This window comes from Myotis lucifugus, unplaced genomic scaffold (genome assembly GCF_000147115.1).
Source record: "Myotis lucifugus unplaced genomic scaffold, Myoluc2.0 scaffold_184, whole genome shotgun sequence".
NCBI lineage: Eukaryota > Metazoa > Chordata > Mammalia > Chiroptera > Vespertilionidae > Myotis > Myotis lucifugus.
The window spans coordinates 1,102,001-1,111,445 of NW_005871232.1; positions in this window are offsets into that span (position 1 = coordinate 1,102,001).

Here is a 9,445-nt window from a genome sequence, read left to right on the forward strand (position 1 = left end):
TGATGTAGCAACTTTAGGCCCAGACTGCCATATTAATTGGAGTCATCTATACTAATAAAAGGGTAATATGCTAACTAGATTGGGAGACCTTCCGGACGTCCTTCCGGACAAAGCCATGGTGGCGGGCTTGGGGCAGAAGCAGTTAGGGGCAATCAGGCTGGTGGTGGGGGGGGGCAGTTGGGGATGAGCAGGCCAGCAAGGAGGGGCAGTTGGGGGTGAGAAGACTGGCAAGGGGGGGGGGAAGTTGGGAGTGAGAGGCCGGTGGGGAGGGCAGTTGTGAGCAAGCAGGCTGGCAGGCAGAGTCGTTAGAGGCAATCAGGCAGGCAGGCAGGTGAGCAGTTAGGAGCCAGCGTTTCGGATTGCGAGAGGGATGTCCAACTGCTGGTTTAGGCCTGATCCCCTGAGGGGTCTCAGATTGAAGAGGGTGCAGGCTGGGCTGAGTGACACTCCCTTCCCCATGCATGAGTTTCATGCACTAGGCCACTAGTTTTTTAAATAAATGATAATACTCCAGATATTAGCTAGACTTCTGAAATACTCTCATAATTTGCCTCTCTCCAGAGTGAGCCTGTCTGCTTACCACTTGATACCCAGTGCCCAGCACAGGGTCTGGCATATAATAGGTGCTTAAAATGTATTTGTTGAATGAATGACTGATTTCACGTGTCATTCCAAAGGATGATTGCTGGGGTCTTTCCCTGTATCTGCAAGGGTTCAGGAATCTGGAGAAGGGCTGTGCATAAATGAATAAGAGAGACGAAATATGAATTTGGAAGGCATTTTGGGGTGCCAGAGGGAAACTTAGTTCTAGTGACTAAGCTCCTTGAATCTCTGCACCCAGAGATTTTTTAAATATATTTTTTAAAATATATTTTATTGGTTTTTTACAGAGAGGAAGGGAGAGGGATAGAGAGTTAGAAACATCAATCAACTGCCTCCTGCACACTCCCTACTGGGTATGTGCCCACAACCAAGGTACATGCCCTTGACCGGAATCGAACCTGGGACCCTTGAGTCTGCAGGCCGATGCTCTATCCATTGAGCCAAACTGGTTAGGGCCACCAGTTTATTCACACATTTTGCCCTCTAGAAAAGCAGATATACATATCAAAGGTAAGGTTTGGTAAACAATAAAGTATTATCAGGTTGGGTAATAACATGCAGATTTTCAGCCCTGCTGAAAGAGTCCATTCAACCTTTTGAGGACTTCTTGCATTTATTATGACCCTGCTGGAATTAGCCTCCAGCAGATGATTACTCGGGGCTCTTCATATTCTGAGAGAATAAGACTACATCTTGTAATGCAGAAAAGATAGTATTTATTCAATGACTTATTTAAGATGTATTTATTGTTTATTTATTGTAGGCTGAGTGCTGAGACTACAGTAATGGGCAATGTTCATTCACCCATTTGACAGATGACTTGTCCAAGTTGATGTTTCTAGCAAGTGAGATAATAGATCTGGAACCCCAGTCTTTAGTCTTAGACCCTTTTTTTGGAAAATGTCTGTATTTATTGACTATTTATGTGTGTTATGCTTCATTTACAAAGATGAGACATACTCTCCACATAAATGACAGATTTTGAGTGTTTTTTGTTTGTTTGACTGTAGATGTATGCAGCTGTAGGCAAAAGATGTATTTCTGATAAGCAAAATGTACATAGACATTTTATAAATTGAATCATGCTTTTCTTGTACAAGAAAAAAAAAGATGCCCTTTTTGGGAAGGTGTTATGTTTTGTTTATCTTTTGATCCTAAGCACATGGGACAGTGCCTAACATGAAGGTGCTCATTAAACAAATTAATTACTTAATTGATAGATACATGCTTTCAAGAATCAGCCAGTGAAGCATAGTAACCTCCATCTTGGGTAAAAACTGCTGTTTAAAATTTTAACCCTGCTATTCTGGCTTCTTACAGAAAGTAAGAAAAAAATTTAAGTTTTCTTGCTTAAATAATAGGGAAAAATAAGACTTCCCATTCCAGAGAGGCCATAAACTATGCCCCAGACAGAGTTGTCAGTGCTGGTGCCATGCCAGGCCTTGAGATATGGTCTCATGGCCCTGTCCCAGCACACAGGACTTTTTTTCAGAAAGTCTAGAAGTCTTGTTCCAAATTTGGAAGACAAAGAGCTGAAAAACATATCAATAAGGAAGACTTCCACCATATTGGGCCCCTGAATTTGAGAAGCAAGATTTCCTCTGGGCCTGCTAGCACTAGCGAAATGAAAAGGACTCCAAATAAATTTGGCTTATTGATTAAGGTGTCTTCTGATTTACAATATAACACCAGGACTCCAAAAGAACCATCCTTGGATGCTTCTGGCCCCTGTATTAGAGTATGATCTGCTCAGGTTGTGAGAAGTGGAGGGTGTAGGTGTCAGGCTGTGGACATACTGATCTGAGCTTTCACAGCCGGCATACTCGGAAGTGTTACTAATTACCATTCCAATTCCATGGTGGGAGCTTTGAGATTTTGCTCCCCAGCATATCTCATCAGTTGGCTCAGAAAAACTCTTATAAAAATGCTCAGGAAAAATATTCATGGCAACTCGTTGAGCACCTTGGGTAGTGCGAGGAATACAAAAATGGCGTAGACGGAACTCTGCCCTCAAAAAGTTTATGTTTAGATTTTTTTATACTGACTCAGGTGGTAAAGTGTGAACCGGTGATGTAATAGTACTCAAAGAATATCACAGCACTCCACAGTTTCAACACCTTTGAGATCAAACTTTTTCACAGGGACTTGGACTCAGTCTCTCTTCAGGTGTAGTAAAGAGCTTCATCCAAACTGCTTTGGGATGAGGGAAATTCAGTAAATACAACCTGAGGACTCCTGAAAGAGGATTTTCTGGTGCATCTTCCTCCCCTACCACAACCATTCATTAGGGAAAGAAGCAAGTTCCATAATATATTCAGCCTGTTCCTTGTTCCACCCCTCTTTCTGCCCAGTCAGAAACATGATCAAGTAGAACTTTATTGTACTAGCAGCAAGGCAACCTCCTTCCGAGTCCCTCGTCCTCAAACACCACTTCTCAGATGGACTCTGACCTGCAATGTCCTCTTCAGCTCCAAAAATTTGCAATCCCATGATTCCAAGCAAACTTCTGAACAACGGAAACTCTGAAGTTTCAACAGAATCCTTTCTGAAATGAAACGATACTTACGAATGCAGTATAGTCACCCTCCAAATATTTCATTCTCCAGTTTTAAAATTCACACTGCATTTCTTAAAGTGAGCCATTCTCTCGAAAGAGAAGAGCTTGTTACATGTCATTATTCTGGCTCAGTGTTAGAGAGTGATCAAGGAATCCGTTTTTTTCTCTTTCCTTGAAAAAATTCACAGACTCACACCACTTTCTGTTGGGGCTTTGCTAGCACGCTTGGCTGATTGTCTGAACACCAGCTGTGGCTTCCTTTGAAACTCTCTTTTTGGATGTCCCTTGCAAGCATAAACCCAAATAAATTACCTTTTCCCACTGTCCTCTAACCACATGTTGTGAACATGTGTGTAGCTTAGAAGAGATGGCTGCCTTCACTCCTAATAACTCATTTTGGCCAGACTCATAAGTATTGTCAAGGCCCCGAGTGGTGGGCCAGTTTGCCAGGAGTCACATGCAGAGTCCTTACTTCATAGCCTGACTCTTGAGTCAAGGATCGTTTTTTAGAAACAATATTTTAAAATACAGAGAAACAGATAAAAGGGTCCTGTCATTTTGGTAAATGCTCTTTTTTCTCTAGCCAAAAACAATAACTTAGTCTGGGGCCAAACTATTTACCCTGTAAAAAACCATGCTAGTGTGGCAAACGTTTAAGGCTCTGTAACTCTTGACCGGCATCTGTGCCGAGAAAGCTGTCCAATACTGTAAGACTGTGATACTGTCTTCAGCAAGGCTCTTTCCTTTCTGAGTCAGACCCATTCTTTGTAGCCTCCAAGATGCTCCCCATTGGCCCTAATTCCTGAGCTTAATGTATAGGAAATCCCTGTGTTTGCTCCCGGATGTGAAAATTCAGCTTCTTTCTCAGTACCTTGAGTCAAGCTACCAATCTCCCTGGGTTCTGTCTGCCTACTCTGCTCTGTGATTATTGCATGACAGTTGTTGTCCTTGCGTTTAATGACAACATTTAGCATTTATTGAACTCTTTTCTGAGAGGAAGGTTAGCTGGACCTAAAACAATGATCCTCAGGTCAGATTATCATGTTTTGAAGCTCGAGGATGCGACATGCTAATTGGACGTTCATAGGATTGCTTAACCTCTTTGCCTTCACTTCCTCAACCACTAAATGTATCTCCCTCACAGTACTGTGTGAGAATTAAATAGGTAATATCTATAAAGTGCTTTCCCTGGCTGGTAGTTAACCACGTCAAGTGTTAGCTATTCAGTTATTGTGATAGGCAGCCTCCAAAATGACCCCACTATCCCTGTCTCCTCATATTTATGCCCTTATGTAATCTCTTCTCGAGGCCCCACTTCTAACAAACAGAATACGGCTGACATGATGGATGTCACTTCTGAGAGTATGTCAGTGATGGCAAACTTTTGAGCTCGGCGAGTCAGCATTTTGAAAAACCCTAACTTTGGTGCCGTGTCACATATAGAAATTTTTTGATATTTGCAACCATAGTAAAATAAAGATTTATATTTTTGATATTTATTTTATATATTTAAATGCCATTTAACAAGAAAAATCAACCAAAAAAATGAGTTCACGTGTCACCTCTGACACGTGTATCATAGGTTTGCCATCACTGGAGTATGTTATAGAGACTGTGACTTGCCCTAAGCTTTCTCTCTAGCTGTTGCTTGGATTGCTTTCTCTGGGGGAAGCCAGCTGCCATCTTTTGAGACAGCCTTCAGAGAGGCTCATGTGAAAGCTTGGGAGTGGATCTTCTGAGGCTGCCAGCAGCCACATGAGTGAGCTTGGGGATCCTCCCCAAGATGAACCTGGAGATGTCTTCAGCCTAGATAGACACCTTGACTGCAGCCTTGTGAAGATCCAAATTAATTGCTCCCAGATTCCTGACCCACAGAACTGGTGAAATATTTATAAATGTTCCTTGTTTCTAGTTGTTTTTTGGAGGGGTAATTTGTTACACAGCAATAGGTAACTAGTACAAGTGTTATGCTAATGAGTTTACACAAAATATCTCTTATCTTCACAGCCACTGAAAAGGGTAGGGCATAGTACCCTACTTATAGATGAGGCAATGGAGCAGTAGAGAAGTTAAGGCATTTGACCACACATAACTAGTATGTGGTGGACTGAAAATTTGAATGCAAATCTTCTTGCCTACCAATTTATCCACTATGCTCGACTGCTTCTGCCTAGAAGCAAATTAGTTCTTTTAGTTTTTCATTCATTTATTCAATCAACCAACCAATCCATCATTCAACAATAATGTGCTGGGCACCGCTTTGAGGATTACAGCAATGAACAAGCTAAATGAGACTACTGCCTTCCCAGAGCTCCCAGGCCAGTGACAGACACAAGTAAAAGGTGTAAGTAACAATTTCACATTATAGTGATTGCGATGGCGGATATAAACAGAGTAGCAGGACAAAGATCAATGGGGGACAGGGAGGGAGAATCGTCTGGATTGGAAGGTCAATGAAAGCCTGAAGGGTGAGATCTGGGAAACCTTCCAGAAAGAGACACCTAAGAAAATGGGCTACTCTCTCTTTCATGTCTTACTCCTTGGCTTTCCACTGTATTTTTACTGCTTCTTTAAACTATGACCTGCCCCTTCAGCCCTCTTACCCCCCAGGCTCTGAACCTCTTCTAACCAGCTTAGCTTGGAGCTACCCACTGCTTGGAGTCACATTATGTTAATCTCTGATGAATCCAAATCATTCACATTTGCAGTAGCCTTCAAGGCTGTTCCATATTTTCCCTCATGAATTTAAAAACACGTATCCATTTTAAATAGGCCACAATATCCCTCAAAGCTTTTCTTTCTTTCTATATGTGCCAGCCACACTCCCCAACCTTATATTGGGATTGCCCATCCACTCATAAAGGGATTATAGCTGTAATATCACAAGTGTAATGTCCATTACCTGGCCCATAAAATGTTCTAAAAGGACTTGTGAATGTTGATAAATGTACAAATGTTTTCTGTACACTCATTACAATCCATAATAAATTTGTATTCAAAATGCAGGGGGAAATTTTAAATATCTACCAAATAGTAAGAAATAACAACTCCTTGTTCTCATGGACACTTACATGTTGGCCAAAGCCCTAGCTCTCATTCTAACAGTGAAGAACAGATAGCCCATTAATGAAAATATATTTTAGCTAACATTCCATGTCTTGAATATAGTCTTTCAGAGTGGACAGTTCATAATACAATGTGTTGTTTGAAATATGGATAGCTTTTATTTTAATTGATTTAAAAAATGCTACTAAGAAGGATCCATCCTACACATTAAATTGAGAAAGGCTGTGAGAGGCTGGTGGGAGAGACAGTGGAAAAAAAGATGAGAAAGGAGAGAAAAAATAGACAGTGTTGTGGCCCAAAGGGGCCTCATCATGAATTACATACTTGTATAACAGCTACGAAGACAGATGAAGGGGTGTTTAAGACAAAATGTGGATGCCTTCAAAACAAAATTTTCATATTGGCTCTATAAAGAACTATTGAACTTTATCTGCAGCTTTTATATTATTCATGATTTTCATGAAAATTTGGCGATGAAATGCAAACAATTTCCACACTCAACATAGTCATTCATTATATAATAATTAAAGACATTTTAGCTTAAATTGAATCTGTCCCTGCAATAGGTTCTGTGGGCTGTGGTACTAAATAAAATGGATGCTGCCTTTAATACAAATTGAGATCTTAAAAATGGTTTATAACTAAGACTAAAATGTAAGCAATCTGGCCTGAAAATAACCATTGCCTCAGTGCAGCTGTTTAAGCAGCGATGTTAGATATTAGATGTTAGATGTCTCCAGCTGGTCCTTTAACTTACTGTAATAAATGAGTCAGTTAAGTTACTCGACTTTAAAAATTCTGTGTTAATCTGTTTAATCACAGCCTGAAACAGCCTCATACAGAAATGGCGGTATTTTCCGTCACATTCAGCAAATTTACCGTTAGTGACTTTACAAATTACAAGTGACGTATGGAGTTTCCCAAAATGAGGTCCTATTATTTGTGCACCCTAAGAATTCAGATGTGTTTGAAGGGATCTGCTTTGTGTGGGGGCCATGTTAGGATTGATGACTAGGAATATCAATCAGAATTCCTCAGAGAAACAGAACTGGCTTATGAACTTGTGGGGACTGGCAACTCTGACATCTGTATGATTGGCATCAGACAAAAACTCAGGCAAGAGCTGAGGTTGTAGTCTTGAATCTGAAATTCATAGATCAGGCCAGCATTCTTATGCTACAGTCTTCAGGCAGAATTCCTTCTCCAGGAAACTTCAGTTTTTACTCTTAAAGCCTTCAACTTATTAGATAAAGCCCATCATCATTATTGAGGGCAATCTTTACTTACAGCAATGATCAAGATAAAGGAGACTATTGCCTTCCCAGAGCTCCCAGGCCAGTGACAGACACAAATAAAAGGTGTAAAGTCAACTGATTATAAATGTTAATCGCATCTATAAAATACTTTTATAGCAACACCTAGACTAGTGTTTGGCCAACCAATTGGGCACCATAATGTAGCCAAATTGACAAGTAACATGGAGTTCCCTCAAAAAAATTAAAAATGAATCTGCCTTATCATCCAGTGATTCTACTTCTGGGGATTTATCCAAAGTAACTCAAAACACAACCTTGAAAATAATATAAGCACCCTTATGGCCATGGTAGTGTTATGTACAATAGACAAGATATGGAAGCAACCTAAATGCCCATAAATAGACAAGTGGATAAAAAGCTGTGGTACATATATAGAATGGGATGTTACTCAGGCATAAAAAGAATGAAATCTTACCTTTTGCTACAGCATGGATGGACTTGGAGAGTTTCATGCTAAGTGAAATAAAAGCCAGGCAGAGAAAGACAAATACCATGTGGTTTCACTTATATGTGGAATCTAAAGAACAAAAGAAACGAACAAACAAAATTGAAACAGACTCATAGATACAGAGAGAACTGGTGGTTGCCAGAGGGGGAGGGGTGTTGGTGAAGGGACTGAGAAGCACAAATTGGTAGTTACAAAAGAGTCACAGGGAAGTGAGTAAAGCATAGGACATATAGCTAATAATATTGCAATAACGATGTAGGGTGCCAGTTGGGGTACGGGAAATATCGAGGGGAACACTAAGTAAATACGATTGCTAATTCACTAAGCTGTTCCCCCAAAACCAATACAAAATAAAAATTTAAAAAATTAACCATCACACCTGGCCACTAGGACTAAAACCCTAAATAATCAGGAAACTATGGCTACCTCTTCACTCCTGAGATTAAACGCCAAATAGGAGGAGGCTCATGCCCTACAGTGGGGCCTTCCAGTGTTCTAACTGAAAGCCCCAGGACCACTTCCCACTGCTGGATCCCTCATTCTAGCTGTTTTGTCAGAATGTGGAAACTGCCCAAATACCTCCTCGGTTTGTGAAGGTTTTCTCTTCCACTTCCTAATGGACTTCCACGGACAACGTCAATATTTAGCAAATGTCTTAAGGAGAAAGCCAGCAGATAAACCTCCCTTGCCAGATCATTCCTCAGACCCCACTGTCTCTAAATTATGTTAATCCAACCTAATGAGTCTGCCCAAAGAAATTCTTTCAATTGAACAACAATGTCTGATGAGAAACAGGTCAGTCTTTGTTACATTGCAAATGGACTTGAGCTAATTCTTCAGCTTTCTGTCATCTGGAGACCATCTGGCTGAAGCAGAGCATTTCACGGTCCCAGGCAGGTGTTGAAGCTGCATTCGCTGACCGTTTGAAGGAGTTTTTCCTTGTGCAAATGATTTGTCCCTTCTGAGGCTTATATTCAAAAAAGACTTCACTACATTATTTCTATCCAGTGTCAAGCATAACCAAGCCACACAGACCGTTAATTTTTTCCTCAGCTACAAAACTGAAAAAGTGTTGCTTTAACCCTTTGTAATATTCATGTTTAAGCCTCACAGATCAATGGAGCAGGTATTATAGCCATTATTTTACTGGTGAGGGGACTAGGTTCATTTTGCTTCTAAATGATCAAACTGGAACTAATCAAAAGAAGTGCCACAATGGTTCAAGGCTGTGATTCATCCAGTCCTAAATGCAGACCAGATATTAGAACAGGGGATGTCTCCCAGATTTTCCAATTCACTAAGGGTGATTTTTAAAATATATTTGTACCTTTAAACTGATTTATTATTCATTGATTTATTTTTTCTTATTTTATTTTTTATCCCTTGAGGTTAATAGATTTCTTATGTATACTACCTGCCATGACAAGTTGTCTTTTGCTTTATTTGTCCTATTTG